This window comes from Pseudophryne corroboree, unplaced genomic scaffold, assembly GCF_028390025.1.
Source record: "Pseudophryne corroboree isolate aPseCor3 unplaced genomic scaffold, aPseCor3.hap2 scaffold_3005, whole genome shotgun sequence".
NCBI classification, from domain to species: Eukaryota; Metazoa; Chordata; class Amphibia; order Anura; family Myobatrachidae; genus Pseudophryne; species Pseudophryne corroboree.
This window is the reverse complement of record NW_026969678.1, coordinates 16221-31481: the sequence shown is the minus strand read 5'-3', so window position 1 is coordinate 31481 and position 15261 is coordinate 16221. Positions and strand designations below refer to the sequence as shown.

General features: G+C 40.4%; 18 non-coding genes across 18 annotated transcripts; all 18 read right to left on the bottom strand.

Moving 5' to 3' along the window:
- Window positions 1-419: 419 nt before the first annotated feature.
- TRNAD-GUC (transfer RNA aspartic acid (anticodon GUC)) lies at window positions 420-491 on the bottom strand. The gene has a single exon. It is a non-coding gene; the product is annotated as a tRNA-Asp (tRNA).
- Window positions 492-1236: 745 nt separating this feature from the next.
- TRNAD-GUC (transfer RNA aspartic acid (anticodon GUC)) lies at window positions 1237-1308 on the bottom strand. The gene has a single exon. It is a non-coding gene; the product is annotated as a tRNA-Asp (tRNA).
- Window positions 1309-2053: 745 nt separating this feature from the next.
- TRNAD-GUC (transfer RNA aspartic acid (anticodon GUC)) lies at window positions 2054-2125 on the bottom strand. Its single transcript has one exon. It is a non-coding gene; the product is annotated as a tRNA-Asp (tRNA).
- A 738-nt stretch (window positions 2126-2863) lies between these two features.
- TRNAD-GUC (transfer RNA aspartic acid (anticodon GUC)) lies at window positions 2864-2935 on the bottom strand. Its single transcript has one exon. It is a non-coding gene; the product is annotated as a tRNA-Asp (tRNA).
- Window positions 2936-3680: 745 nt separating this feature from the next.
- TRNAD-GUC (transfer RNA aspartic acid (anticodon GUC)) lies at window positions 3681-3752 on the bottom strand. The gene has a single exon. It is a non-coding gene; the product is annotated as a tRNA-Asp (tRNA).
- Window positions 3753-4490: 738 nt separating this feature from the next.
- Window positions 4491-4562, bottom strand: TRNAD-GUC (transfer RNA aspartic acid (anticodon GUC)). The gene has a single exon. It is a non-coding gene; the product is annotated as a tRNA-Asp (tRNA).
- A 745-nt stretch (window positions 4563-5307) lies between these two features.
- TRNAD-GUC (transfer RNA aspartic acid (anticodon GUC)) lies at window positions 5308-5379 on the bottom strand. The gene has a single exon. It is a non-coding gene; the product is annotated as a tRNA-Asp (tRNA).
- Window positions 5380-6117: 738 nt separating this feature from the next.
- Window positions 6118-6189, bottom strand: TRNAD-GUC (transfer RNA aspartic acid (anticodon GUC)). The gene has a single exon. It is a non-coding gene; the product is annotated as a tRNA-Asp (tRNA).
- Window positions 6190-6934: 745 nt separating this feature from the next.
- On the bottom strand, window positions 6935-7006 carry TRNAD-GUC (transfer RNA aspartic acid (anticodon GUC)). Its single transcript has one exon. It is a non-coding gene; the product is annotated as a tRNA-Asp (tRNA).
- Window positions 7007-7744: 738 nt separating this feature from the next.
- Window positions 7745-7816, bottom strand: TRNAD-GUC (transfer RNA aspartic acid (anticodon GUC)). The gene has a single exon. It is a non-coding gene; the product is annotated as a tRNA-Asp (tRNA).
- Window positions 7817-8561: 745 nt separating this feature from the next.
- Window positions 8562-8633, bottom strand: TRNAD-GUC (transfer RNA aspartic acid (anticodon GUC)). The gene has a single exon. It is a non-coding gene; the product is annotated as a tRNA-Asp (tRNA).
- A 738-nt stretch (window positions 8634-9371) lies between these two features.
- TRNAD-GUC (transfer RNA aspartic acid (anticodon GUC)) lies at window positions 9372-9443 on the bottom strand. The gene has a single exon. It is a non-coding gene; the product is annotated as a tRNA-Asp (tRNA).
- Window positions 9444-11004: 1561 nt separating this feature from the next.
- Window positions 11005-11076, bottom strand: TRNAD-GUC (transfer RNA aspartic acid (anticodon GUC)). Its single transcript has one exon. It is a non-coding gene; the product is annotated as a tRNA-Asp (tRNA).
- Window positions 11077-11821: 745 nt separating this feature from the next.
- TRNAD-GUC (transfer RNA aspartic acid (anticodon GUC)) lies at window positions 11822-11893 on the bottom strand. Its single transcript has one exon. It is a non-coding gene; the product is annotated as a tRNA-Asp (tRNA).
- Window positions 11894-12638: 745 nt separating this feature from the next.
- On the bottom strand, window positions 12639-12710 carry TRNAD-GUC (transfer RNA aspartic acid (anticodon GUC)). Its single transcript has one exon. It is a non-coding gene; the product is annotated as a tRNA-Asp (tRNA).
- Window positions 12711-13448: 738 nt separating this feature from the next.
- TRNAD-GUC (transfer RNA aspartic acid (anticodon GUC)) lies at window positions 13449-13520 on the bottom strand. Its single transcript has one exon. It is a non-coding gene; the product is annotated as a tRNA-Asp (tRNA).
- Window positions 13521-14265: 745 nt separating this feature from the next.
- TRNAD-GUC (transfer RNA aspartic acid (anticodon GUC)) lies at window positions 14266-14337 on the bottom strand. The gene has a single exon. It is a non-coding gene; the product is annotated as a tRNA-Asp (tRNA).
- A 738-nt stretch (window positions 14338-15075) lies between these two features.
- On the bottom strand, window positions 15076-15147 carry TRNAD-GUC (transfer RNA aspartic acid (anticodon GUC)). Its single transcript has one exon. It is a non-coding gene; the product is annotated as a tRNA-Asp (tRNA).
- Between the last annotated feature and the right edge of the window lie 114 nt (window positions 15148-15261).

Below are 15261 nucleotides of genomic sequence, written 5' to 3'. Positions count from 1 at the left end.
AAGTAGGGGATGCAAGTCCATTTTAGCCTGCAATTCATAGGAAAAGACACTTCTCTCTCAGTCTATACTCTGTAGGCATACAATAGTTTCAGCTTTGCTACATTGATGTGATGTCATAATCAGGTTTAGCTCACAAGAGACTTGTCCACTACATAGCTGTCTCCTGTGTTACAGCATGAGCCAATTGTAAGAGGATGATATGCAAATATTGTAATGCACAAAAACAGTACATGCCATGCTAGATAAAAGCAAGGGGTGATACCCAAACTAAAAACGAGGCTATGCAATTGGTGTTTCTGGTTCTTTCTTATGCTCTCAAAATCAAGTGGTATATTTTTCACACTACAATTGGATTCGGACTTTGATTCTCCATAACCTTGAGCAACGAATCTCTGAACCTGATAAAAACTTGCAATGTTCTCCCCGTCTGGGAATCGAACCCCGGTCTCCCGCGTGACAGGCGGGGATACTCACCACTATACTAACGAGGACTAACTTCTTGGATCTGCAGGCAAAATTGGAGCTGAAAATACACCCAGAAACATGTCAGGGTGAGGTCTCGAGATGCGTCTGTGTCATTGGCCACAGAGATTATGTGCTACATGTTATCAAGCTAACATAAAACCCTAAATAAGAAGCAGATAAACAGATTTATTTTTGTCTCAGCTGAAACAAAGACTACAATACCACTTTGCAAAAAAGATAGTTATTTCAATTAAAAACCTTTTTCTGTTATCCTCTACTGGTCGGTCATGGCCAGGAAGCTTACATGATATCGGTCTATCTATCTCACTTACTATACAGTTACTCCCTTTGAAAGTAGGGGATGCAAGTCCATTTTAGCCTGCAATTCATAGGAAAAGACACTTCTCTCTCAGTCTATACTCTGTAGGCATACAATAGTTTCAGCTTTGCTACATTGATGTGATGTCATAATCAGGTTTAGCTCACAAGAGACTTGTCCACTACATAGCTGTCTCCTGTGTTACAGCATGAGCCAATTGTAAGAGGATGATATGCAAATATTGTAATGCACAAAAACAGTACATGCCATGCTAGATAAAAGCAAGGGGTGATACCCAAACTAAAAACGAGGCTATGCAATTGGTGTTTCTGGTTCTTTCTTATGCTCTCAAAATCAAGTGGTATATTTTTCACACTACAATTGGATTCGGACTTTGATTCTCCATAACCTTGAGCAACGAATCTCTGAACCTGATAAAAACTTGCAATGTTCTCCCCGTCTGGGAATCGAACCCCGGTCTCCCGCGTGACAGGCGGGGATACTCACCACTATACTAACGAGGACTGACTTCTTGGATCTGCAGGCAAAATTGGAGCTGAAAATACACCCAGAAACATGTCAGGGTGAGGTCTCGAGATGCGTCTGTGTCATTGGCCACAGAGATTATGTGCTACATGTTATCAAGCTAACATAAAACCCTAAATAAGAAGCAGATAAAAAGATTTATTTTTGTCTCAGCTGAAACAAAGACTACAATACCACTTTGCAAAAAAGATAGTCATTTCAATTAAAAACCTTTTTCTGTTATCCTCTACTGGTCGGTCATGGCCAGGAAGCTTACATGATATCGGTCTATCTATCTCACTTACTATACAGTTACTCCCTTTGAAAGTAGGGGATGCAAGTCCATTTTAGCCTGCAATTCATAGGAAAAGACACTTCTCTCTCAGTCTATACTCTGTAGGCATACAATAGTTTCAGCTTTGCTACATTGATGTGATGTCATAATCAGGTTTAGCTCACAAGAGACTTGTCCACTACATAGCTGTCTCCTGTGTTACAGCATGAGCCAATTGTAAGAGGATGATATGCAAATATTGTAATGCACAAAAACAGTACATGCCATGCTAGATAAAAGCAAGGGGTGATACCCAAACTAAAAACGAGGCTATGCAATTGGTGTTTCTGGTTCTTTCTTATGCTCTCAAAATCAAGTGGTATATTTTTCACACTACAATTGGATTCGGACTTTGATTCTCCATAACCTTGAGCAACGAATCTCTGAACCTGATAAAAACTTGCAATGTTCTCCCCGTCTGGGAATCGAACCCCGGTCTCCCGCGTGACAGGCGGGGATACTCACCACTATACTAACGAGGACTAACTTCTTGGATCTGCAGGCAAAATTGGAGCTGAAAATACACCCAGAAACATGTCAGGGTGAGGTCTCGAGATGCGTCTGTGTCATTGGCCACAGAGATTATGTGCTACATGTTATCAAGCTAACATAAAACCCTAAATAAGAAGCAGATAAAAAGATTTATTTTTGTCTCAGCTGAAACAAAGACTACAATACCACTTTGCAAAAAAGATAGTTATTTCAATTAAAAACCTTTTTCTGTTATCCTCTACTGGTCGGTCATGGCCAGGAAGCTTACATGATATCGGTCTTTCTATCTCACTTACTATACAGTTACTCCCTTTGAAAGTAGGGGATGCAAGTCCATTTTAGCCTGCAATTCATAGGAAAAGACACTTCTCTCTCAGTCTATAGGCATACAATAGTTTCAGCTTTGCTACATTGATGTGATGTCATAATCAGGTTTAGCTCACAAGAGACTTGTCCACTACATAGCTGTCTCCTGTGTTACAGCATGAGCCAATTGTAAGAGGATGATATGCAAATATTGTAATGCACAAAAACAGTACATGCCATGCTAGATAAAAGCAAGGGGTGATACCCAAACTAAAAATGAGGCTATGCAATTGGTGTTTCTGGTTCTTTCTTATGCTCTCAAAATCAAGTGGTATATTTTTCACGCTACAATTGGATTCGGACTTTGATTCTCCATAACCTTGAGCAACGAATCTCTGAACCTGATAAAAACTTGCAATGTTCTCCCCGTCGGGGAATCGAACCCCGGTCTCCCGCGTGACAGGCGGGGATACTCACCACTATACTAACGAGGACTAACTTCTTGAATCTGCAGGCAAAATTGGAGCTGAAAATACACCCAGAAACATGTCAGGGTGAGGTCTCGAGATGCGTCTGTGTCATTGGCCACAGAGATTATGTGCTACATGTTATCAAGCTAACATAAAACCCTAAATAAGAAGCAGATAAAAAGATTTATTTTTGTCTCAGCTGAAACAAAGACTACAATACCACTTTGCAAAAAAGATAGTCATTTCAATTAAAAACCTTTTTCTGTTATCCTCTACTGGTCGGTCATGGCCAGGAAGCTTACATGATATCGGTCTATCTATCTCACTTACTATACAGTTACTCCCTTTGAAAGTAGGGGATGCAAGTCCATTTTAGCCTGCAATTCATAGGAAAAGACACTTCTCTCTCAGTCTATACTCTGTAGGCATACAATAGTTTCAGCTTTGCTACATTGATGTGATGTCATAATCAGGTTTAGCTCACAAGAGACTTGTCCACTACATAGCTGTCTCCTGTGTTACAGCATGAGCCAATTGTAAGAGGATGATATGCAAATATTGTAATGCACAAAAACAGTACATGCCATGCTAGATAAAAGCAAGGGGTGATACCCAAACTAAAAACGAGGCTATGCAATTGGTGTTTCTGGTTCTTTCTTATGCTCTCAAAATCAAGTGGTATATTTTTCACACTACAATTGGATTCGGACTTTGATTCTCCATAACCTTGAGCAACGAATCTCTGAACCTGATAAAAACTTGCAATGTTCTCCCCGTCTGGGAATCGAACCCCGGTCTCCCGCGTGACAGGCGGGGATACTCACCACTATACTAACGAGGACTAACTTCTTGGATCTGCAGGCAAAATTGGAGCTGAAAATACACCCAGAAACATGTCAGGGTGAGGTCTCGAGATGCGTCTGTGTCATTGGCCACAGAGATTATGTGCTACATGTTATCAAGCTAACATAAAACCCTAAATAAGAAGCAGATAAAAAGATTTATTTTTGTCTCAGCTGAAACAAAGACTACAATACCACTTTGCAAAAAAGATAGTTATTTCAATTAAAAACCTTTTTCTGTTATCCTCTACTGGTCGGTCATGGCCAGGAAGCTTACATGATATCGGTCTATCTATCTCACTTACTATACAGTTACTCCCTTTGAAAGTAGGGGATGCAAGTCCATTTTAGCCTGCAATTCATAGGAAAAGACACTTCTCTCTCAGTCTATAGGCATACAATAGTTTCAGCTTTGCTACATTGATGTGATGTCATAATCAGGTTTAGCTCACAAGAGACTTGTCCACTACATAGCTGTCTCCTGTGTTACAGCATGAGCCAATTGTAAGAGGATGATATGCAAATATTGTAATGCACAAAAACAGTACATGCCATGCTAGATAAAAGCAAGGGGTGATACCCAAACTAAAAATGAGGCTATGCAATTGGTGTTTCTGGTTCTTTCTTATGCTCTCAAAATCAAGTGGTATATTTTTCACGCTACAATTGGATTCGGACTTTGATTCTCCATAACCTTGAGCAACGAATCTCTGAACCTGATAAAAACTTGCAATGTTCTCCCCGTCGGGGAATCGAACCCCGGTCTCCCGCGTGACAGGCGGGGATACTCACCACTATACTAACGAGGACTAACTTCTTGAATCTGCAGGCAAAATTGGAGCTGAAAATACACCCAGAAACATGTCAGGGTGAGGTCTCGAGATGCGTCTGTGTCATTGGCCACAGAGATTATGTGCTACATGTTATCAAGCTAACATAAAACCCTAAATAAGAAGCAGATAAAAAGATTTATTTTTGTCTCAGCTGAAACAAAGACTACAATACCACTTTGCAAAAAAGATAGTCATTTCAATTAAAAACCTTTTTCTGTTATCCTCTACTGGTCGGTCATGGCCAGGAAGCTTACATGATATCGGTCTATCTATCTCACTTACTATACAGTTACTCCCTTTGAAAGTAGGGGATGCAAGTCCATTTTAGCCTGCAATTCATAGGAAAAGACACTTCTCTCTCAGTCTATACTCTGTAGGCATACAATAGTTTCAGCTTTGCTACATTGATGTGATGTCATAATCAGGTTTAGCTCACAAGAGACTTGTCCACTACATAGCTGTCTCCTGTGTTACAGCATGAGCCAATTGTAAGAGGATGATATGCAAATATTGTAATGCACAAAAACAGTACATGCCATGCTAGATAAAAGCAAGGGGTGATACCCAAACTAAAAACGAGGCTATGCAATTGGTGTTTCTGGTTCTTTCTTATGCTCTCAAAATCAAGTGGTATATTTTTCACACTACAATTGGATTCGGACTTTGATTCTCCATAACCTTGAGCAACGAATCTCTGAACCTGATAAAAACTTGCAATGTTCTCCCCGTCTGGGAATCGAACCCCGGTCTCCCGCGTGACAGGCGGGGATACTCACCACTATACTAACGAGGACTAACTTCTTGGATCTGCAGGCAAAATTGGAGCTGAAAATACACCCAGAAACATGTCAGGGTGAGGTCTCGAGATGCGTCTGTGTCATTGGCCACAGAGATTATGTGCTACATGTTATCAAGCTAACATAAAACCCTAAATAAGAAGCAGATAAACAGATTTATTTTTGTCTCAGCTGAAACAAAGACTACAATACCACTTTGCAAAAAAGATAGTTATTTCAATTAAAAACCTTTTTCTGTTATCCTCTACTGGTCGGTCATGGCCAGGAAGCTTACATGATATCGGTCTTTCTATCTCACTTACTATACAGTTACTCCCTTTGAAAGTAGGGGATGCAAGTCCATTTTAGCCTGCAATTCATAGGAAAAGACACTTCTCTCTCAGTCTATAGGCATACAATAGTTTCAGCTTTGCTACATTGATGTGATGTCATAATCAGGTTTAGCTCACAAGAGACTTGTCCACTACATAGCTGTCTCCTGTGTTACAGCATGAGCCAATTGTAAGAGGATGATATGCAAATATTGTAATGCACAAAAACAGTACATGCCATGCTAGATAAAAGCAAGGGGTGATACCCAAACTAAAAATGAGGCTATGCAATTGGTGTTTCTGGTTCTTTCTTATGCTCTCAAAATCAAGTGGTATATTTTTCACGCTACAATTGGATTCGGACTTTGATTCTCCATAACCTTGAGCAACGAATCTCTGAACCTGATAAAAACTTGCAATGTTCTCCCCGTCGGGGAATCGAACCCCGGTCTCCCGCGTGACAGGCGGGGATACTCACCACTATACTAACGAGGACTAACTTCTTGAATCTGCAGGCAAAATTGGAGCTGAAAATACACCCAGAAACATGTCAGGGTGAGGTCTCGAGATGCGTCTGTGTCATTGGCCACAGAGATTATGTGCTACATGTTATCAAGCTAACATAAAACCCTAAATAAGAAGCAGATAAAAAGATTTATTTTTGTCTCAGCTGAAACAAAGACTACAATACCACTTTGCAAAAAAGATAGTCATTTCAATTAAAAACCTTTTTCTGTTATCCTCTACTGGTCGGTCATGGCCAGGAAGCTTACATGATATCGGTCTATCTATCTCACTTACTATACAGTTACTCCCTTTGAAAGTAGGGGATGCAAGTCCATTTTAGCCTGCAATTCATAGGAAAAGACACTTCTCTCTCAGTCTATACTCTGTAGGCATACAATAGTTTCAGCTTTGCTACATTGATGTGATGTCATAATCAGGTTTAGCTCACAAGAGACTTGTCCACTACATAGCTGTCTCCTGTGTTACAGCATGAGCCAATTGTAAGAGGATGATATGCAAATATTGTAATGCACAAAAACAGTACATGCCATGCTAGATAAAAGCAAGGGGTGATACCCAAACTAAAAACGAGGCTATGCAATTGGTGTTTCTGGTTCTTTCTTATGCTCTCAAAATCAAGTGGTATATTTTTCACACTACAATTGGATTCGGACTTTGATTCTCCATAACCTTGAGCAACGAATCTCTGAACCTGATAAAAACTTGCAATGTTCTCCCCGTCTGGGAATCGAACCCCGGTCTCCCGCGTGACAGGCGGGGATACTCACCACTATACTAACGAGGACTAACTTCTTGGATCTGCAGGCAAAATTGGAGCTGAAAATACACCCAGAAACATGTCAGGGTGAGGTCTCGAGATGCGTCTGTGTCATTGGCCACAGAGATTATGTGCTACATGTTATCAAGCTAACATAAAACCCTAAATAAGAAGCAGATAAAAAGATTTATTTTTGTCTCAGCTGAAACAAAGACTACAATACCACTTTGCAAAAAAGATAGTTATTTCAATTAAAAACCTTTTTCTGTTATCCTCTACTGGTCGGTCATGGCCAGGAAGCTTACATGATATCGGTCTATCTATCTCACTTACTATACAGTTACTCCCTTTGAAAGTAGGGGATGCAAGTCCATTTTAGCCTGCAATTCATAGGAAAAGACACTTCTCTCTCAGTCTATAGGCATACAATAGTTTCAGCTTTGCTACATTGATGTGATGTCATAATCAGGTTTAGCTCACAAGAGACTTGTCCACTACATAGCTGTCTCCTGTGTTACAGCATGAGCCAATTGTAAGAGGATGATATGCAAATATTGTAATGCACAAAAACAGTACATGCCATGCTAGATAAAAGCAAGGGGTGATACCCAAACTAAAAATGAGGCTATGCAATTGGTGTTTCTGGTTCTTTCTTATGCTCTCAAAATCAAGTGGTATATTTTTCACGCTACAATTGGATTCGGACTTTGATTCTCCATAACCTTGAGCAACGAATCTCTGAACCTGATAAAAACTTGCAATGTTCTCCCCATCGGGGAATCGAACCCCGGTCTCCCGCGTGACAGGCGGGGATACTCACCACTATACTAACGAGGACTAACTTCTTGAATCTGCAGGCAAAATTGGAGCTGAAAATACACCCAGAAACATGTCAGGGTGAGGTCTCGAGATGCGTCTGTGTCATTGGCCACAGAGATTATGTGCTACATGTTATCAAGCTAACATAAAACCCTAAATAAGAAGCAGATAAACAGATTTATTTTTGTCTCAGCTGAAACAAAGACTACAATACCACTTTGCAAAAAAGATAGTTATTTCAATTAAAAACCTTTTTCTGTTATCCTCTACTGGTCGGTCATGGCCAGGAAGCTTACATGATATCGGTCTATCTATCTCACTTACTATACAGTTACTCCCTTTGAAAGTAGGGGATGCAAGTCCATTTTAGCCTGCAATTCATAGGAAAAGACACTTCTCTCTCAGTCTATACTCTGTAGGCATACAATAGTTTCAGCTTTGCTACATTGATGTGATGTCATAATCAGGTTTAGCTCACAAGAGACTTGTCCACTACATAGCTGTCTCCTGTGTTACAGCATGAGCCAATTGTAAGAGGATGATATGCAAATATTGTAATGCACAAAAACAGTACATGCCATGCTAGATAAAAGCAAGGGGTGATACCCAAACTAAAAACGAGGCTATGCAATTGGTGTTTCTGGTTCTTTCTTATGCTCTCAAAATCAAGTGGTATATTTTTCACACTACAATTGGATTCGGACTTTGATTCTCCATAACCTTGAGCAACGAATCTCTGAACCTGATAAAAACTTGCAATGTTCTCCCCGTCGGGGAATCGAACCCCGGTCTCCCGCGTGACAGGCGGGGATACTCACCACTATACTAACGAGGACTAACTTCTTGGATCTGCAGGCAAAATTGGAGCTGAAAATACACCCAGAAACATGTCAGGGTGAGGTCTCGAGATGCGTCTGTGTCATTGGCCACAGAGATTATGTGCTACATGTTATCAAGCTAACATAAAACCCTAAATAAGAAGCAGATAAAAAGATTTATTTTTGTCTCAGCTGAAACAAAGACTACAATACCACTTTGCAAAAAAGATAGTTATTTCAATTAAAAACCTTTTTCTGTTATCCTCTACTGGTCGGTCATGGCCAGGAAGCTTACATGATATCGGTCTTTCTATCTCACTTACTATACAGTTACTCCCTTTGAAAGTAGGGGATGCAAGTCCATTTTAGCCTGCAATTCATAGGAAAAGACACTTCTCTCTCAGTCTATAGGCATACAATAGTTTCAGCTTTGCTACATTGATGTGATGTCATAATCAGGTTTAGCTCACAAGAGACTTGTCCACTACATAGCTGTCTCCTGTGTTACAGCATGAGCCAATTGTAAGAGGATGATATGCAAATATTGTAATGCACAAAAACAGTACATGCCATGCTAGATAAAAGCAAGGGGTGATACCCAAACTAAAAATGAGGCTATGCAATTGGTGTTTCTGGTTCTTTCTTATGCTCTCAAAATCAAGTGGTATATTTTTCACGCTACAATTGGATTCGGACTTTGATTCTCCATAACCTTGAGCAACGAATCTCTGAACCTGATAAAAACTTGCAATGTTCTCCCCGTCGGGGAATCGAACCCCGGTCTCCCGCGTGACAGGCGGGGATACTCACCACTATACTAACGAGGACTAACTTCTTGAATCTGCAGGCAAAATTGGAGCTGAAAATACACCCAGAAACATGTCAGGGTGAGGTCTCGAGATGCGTCTGTGTCATTGGCCACAGAGATTATGTGCTACATGTTATCAAGCTAACATAAAACCCTAAATAAGAAGCAGATAAAAAGATTTATTTTTGTCTCAGCTGAAACAAAGACTACAATACCACTTTGCAAAAAAGATAGTCATTTCAATTAAAAACCTTTTTCTGTTATCCTCTACTGGTCGGTCATGGCCAGGAAGCTTACATGATATTGGTCTATCTATCTCACTTACTATACAGTTACTCCCTTTGAAAGTAGGGGATGCAAGTCCATTTTAGCCTGCAATCCATAGGAAAAGACACTTCTCTCTCAGTCTATACTCTGTAGGCATACAATAGTTTCAGCTTTGCTTCATTGATGTGATGTCATAATCAGGTTTAGCTCACAAGAGACTTGTCCACTACATAGCTGTCTCCTGTGTTACAGCGTGAGCCAATTTTAAGAGGATGATATGCAAATATTGTAATGCACAAAAACAGTACATGCCATGCTAGATAAAAGCAAGGGGTGACACCCAAACTAAAAACGAGGCTATGCAATTGGTGTTTCTGGTTCTTTCTTAAGCTCTCAAAATCAAGTGGTATATTTTTCACGCTACAATTGGATTCGGACTTTGATTCTCCATAACCTTGAGCAACGAATCTCTGAACCTGATAAAAACTTGCAATGTTCTCCCCGTCGGGGAATCGAACCCGGTCTCCCGCGTGACAGGCGGGGATACTCACCACTATACTAACGAGGACTAACTTGGTGAATCTGCAGGCAAAATTGGAGCTGAAAATACACCCAAAAACATGTCAGGGTGAGGTCTCGAGATGCGTCTGTGTCATTGGCCACAGAGATTATGTGCTACATGTTATCAAGCTAGCATAAAACCCTAAATAAGAAGCAGATAAAAAGATTTATTTTTGTCTCAGCTGAAACAAAGACTACAATACCACTTTGCAAAAAAGATAGTCATTTCAATTAAAAACCTTTTTCTGTTATCCTCTACTGGTCGGTAATGGCCAGGAAGCTTACATGATATCGGTCTATCTATCTCACTTACTATACAGTTACTCCCTTTGAAAGTAGGGGATGCAAGTCCATTTTAGCCTGCAATCCATAGGAAAAGACACTTCTCTCTCAGTCTATACTCTGTAGGCATACAATAGTTTCAGCTTTGCTTCATTGATGTGATGTCATAATCAGGTTTAGCTCACAAGAGACTTGTCCACTACATAGCTGTCTCCTGTGTTACAGCGTGAGCCAATTTTAAGAGGATGATATGCAAATATTGTAATGCACAAAAACAGTACATGCCATGCTAGATAAAAGCAAGGGGTGACACCCAAACTAAAAACGAGGCTATGCAATTGGTGTTTCTGGTTCTTTCTTATGCTCTCAAAATCAAGTGGTATATTTTTCACGCTACAATTGGATTCGGACTTTGATTCTCCATAACCTTGAGCAACGAATCTCTGAACCTGATAAAAACTTGCAATGTTCTCCCCGTCGGGGAATCGAACCCCGGTCTCCCGCGTGACAGGCGGGGATACTCACCACTATACTAACGAGGACTAACTTGGTGAATCTGCAGGCAAAATTGGAGCTGAAAATACACCCAAAAACATGTCAGGGTGAGGTCTCGAGATGCGTCTGTGTCATTGGCCACAGAGATTATGTGCTACATGTTATCAAGCTAACATAAAACCCTAAATAAGAAGCAGATAAAAAGATTTATTTTTGTCTCAGCTGAAACAAAGACTACAATACCACTTTGCAAAAAAGATAGTCATTTCAATTAAAAACCTTTTTCTGTTATCCTCTACTGGTCGGTAATGGCCAGGAAGCTTACATGATATCGGTCTACCTATCTCACTTACTATACAGTTACTCCATTTGAAAGTAGGGGATGCAAGTCCATTTTAGCCTGCAATTCATAGGAAAAGACACTTCTCTCTCAGTCTATACTCTGTAGGCATACAATAGTTTCAGCTTTGCTACATTGATGTGATGTCATAATCAGGTATAGCTCACAAGAGAGTTGTCCACTACATAGCTGTCTCCTGTGTTACAGCATGAGCCAATTGTAAGAGGATGATATGCAAATATTGTAATGCACAAAAACAGTACATGCCATGCTAGATAAAAGCAAGGGGTGATACCCAAACTAAAAACGAGGCTATGCAATTGGTGTTTCTGGTTCTTTCTTATGCTCTCAAAATCAAGTGGTATATTTTTCACGCTACAATTGGATTCGGACTTTGATTCTCCATAACCTTGAGCAACGAATCTCTGAACCTGATAAAAACTTGCAATGTTCTCCCCGTCGGGGAATCGAACCCCGGTCTCCCGCGTGACAGGCGGGGATACTCACCACTATACTAACGAGGACTAACTTGGTGAATCTGCAGGCAAAATTGGAGCTGAAAATACACCCAAAAACATGTCAGGGTGAGGTCTCGAGATGCGTCTGTGTCATTGGCCACAGAGATTATGTGCTACATGTTATCAAGCTAACATAAAACCCTAAATAAGAAGCAGATAAAAAGATTTATTTTTGTCTCAGCTGAAACAAAGACTACAATACAACTTTGCAAAAAAGATAGTTATTTCAATTAAAAACCTTTTTCTGTTATCCTCTACTGGTCGGTAATGGCCAGGAAGCTTACATGATATCGGTCTACCTATCTCACTTACTATACAGTTACTCCCTTTGAAAGTAGGGGATGCAAGTCCATTTTAGCCTGCAATTCATAGGAAAAGACACTTCTCTCTCAGTCTATACTCTGTAGGCATACAATAGTTTCAGCTTTGCTTCATTGATGTGATGTCATAATCAGGTTTAGCTCACAAGAGACTTGTCCACTACATAGCTGTCTCCTGCGTTACAGCATGAGCCAATTGTAAGAGGATGATATGCAAATATTGTAATGCACAAAAACAGTACATGCCATGCTAGATAAAAGCAAGGGGTGATACCCAAACTAAAAACGAGGCTATGCAATTGGTGTTTCTGGTTCTTTCTTATGCTCTCAAAATCAAGTGGTATATTTTTCACGCTACAATTGGATTCGGACTTTGATTCTCCATAACCTTGAGCAACGAATCTCTGAACCTGATAAAAACTTGCAATGTTCTCCCCGTCGGGGAATCGAACCCCGGTCTCCCGCGTGACAGGCAGGGATACTCACCACTATACTAACGAGGACTAACTTCTTGGATCTGCAGGCAAAATTGGAGCTGAAAATACACCCAGAAACATGTCAGGGTGAGGTCTCGAGATGCGTCTGTGTCATTGGCCACAGAGATTATGTGCTACATGTTATCAAGCTAACATAAAACCCTAAATAAGAAGCAGATAAAAAGATTTATTTTTGTCTCAGCTGAAACAAAGACTACAATACCACTTTGCAAAAAAGATAGTTATTTCAATTAAAAACCTTTTTCTGTTATCCTCTACTGGTCGGTCATGGCCAGGAAGCTTACATGATATCGGTCTTTCTATCTCACTTACTATACAGTTACTCCCTTTGAAAGTAGGGGATGCAAGTCCATTTTAGCCTGCAATTCATAGGAAAAGACACTTCTCTCTCAGTCTATAGGCATACAATAGTTTCAGCTTTGCTACATTGATGTGATGTCATAATCAGGTTTAGCTCACAAGAGACTTGTCCACTACATAGCTGTCTCCTGTGTTACAGCATGAGCCAATTGTAAGAGGATGATATGCAAATATTGTAATGCACAAAAACAGTACATGCCATGCTAGATAAAAGCAAGGGGTGATACCCAAACTAAAAATGAGGCTATGCAATTGGTGTTTCTGGTTCTTTCTTATGCTCTCAAAATCAAGTGGTATATTTTTCACGCTACAATTGGATTCGGACTTTGATTCTCCATAACCTTGAGCAACGAATCTCTGAACCTGATAAAAACTTGCAATGTTCTCCCCGTCGGGGAATCGAACCCCGGTCTCCCGCGTGACAGGCGGGGATACTCACCACTATACTAACGAGGACTAACTTCTTGAATCTGCAGGCAAAATTGGAGCTGAAAATACACCCAGAAACATGTCAGGGTGAGGTCTCGAGATGCGTCTGTGTCATTGGCCACAGAGATTATGTGCTACATGTTATCAAGCTAACATAAAACCCTAAATAAGAAGCAGATAAAAAGATTTATTTTTGTCTCAGCTGAAACAAAGACTACAATACCACTTTGCAAAAAAGATAGTCATTTCAATTAAAAACCTTTTTCTGTTATCCTCTACTGGTCGGTCATGGCCAGGAAGCTTACATGATATCGGTCTATCTATCTCACTTACTATACAGTTACTCCCTTTGAAAGTAGGGGATGCAAGTCCATTTTAGCCTGCAATTCATAGGAAAAGACACTTCTCTCTCAGTCTATACTCTGTAGGCATACAATAGTTTCAGCTTTGCTACATTGATGTGATGTCATAATCAGGTTTAGCTCACAAGAGACTTGTCCACTACATAGCTGTCTCCTGTGTTACAGCATGAGCCAATTGTAAGAGGATGATATGCAAATATTGTAATGCACAAAAACAGTACATGCCATGCTAGATAAAAGCAAGGGGTGATACCCAAACTAAAAACGAGGCTATGCAATTGGTGTTTCTGGTTCTTTCTTATGCTCTCAAAATCAAGTGGTATATTTTTCACACTACAATTGGATTCGGACTTTGATTCTCCATAACCTTGAGCAACGAATCTCTGAACCTGATAAAAACTTGCAATGTTCTCCCCGTCTGGGAATCGAACCCCGGTCTCCCGCGTGACAGGCGGGGATACTCACCACTATACTAACGAGGACTAACTTCTTGGATCTGCAGGCAAAATTGGAGCTGAAAATACACCCAGAAACATGTCAGGGTGAGGTCTCGAGATGCGTCTGTGTCATTGGCCACAGAGATTATGTGCTACATGTTATCAAGCTAACATAAAACCCTAAATAAGAAGCAGATAAAAAGATTTATTTTTGTCTCAGCTGAAACAAAGACTACAATACCACTTTGCAAAAAAGATAGTTATTTCAATTAAAAACCTTTTTCTGTTATCCTCTACTGGTCGGTCATGGCCAGGAAGCTTACATGATATCGGTCTTTCTATCTCACTTACTATACAGTTACTCCCTTTGAAAGTAGGGGATGCAAGTCCATTTTAGCCTGCAATTCATAGGAAAAGACACTTCTCTCTCAGTCTATAGGCATACAATAGTTTCAGCTTTGCTACATTGATGTGATGTCATAATCAGGTTTAGCTCACAAGAGACTTGTCCACTACATAGCTGTCTCCTGTGTTACAGCATGAGCCAATTGTAAGAGGATGATATGCAAATATTGTAATGCACAAAAACAGTACATGCCATGCTAGATAAAAGCAAGGGGTGATACCCAAACTAAAAATGAGGCTATGCAATTGGTGTTTCTGGTTCTTTCTTATGCTCTCAAAATCAAGTGGTATATTTTTCACGCTACAATTGGATTCGGACTTTGATTCTCCATAACCTTGAGCAACGAATCTCTGAACCTGATAAAAACTTGCAATGTTCTCCCCGTCGGGGAATCGAACCCCGGTCTCCCGCGTGACAGGCGGGGATACTCACCACTATACTAACGAGGACTAACTTCTTGAATCTGCAGGCAAAATTGGAGCTGAAAATACACCCAGAAACATGTCAGGGTGAGGTCTCGAGATGCGTCTGTGTCATTGGCCACAGAGATTATGTGCTACATG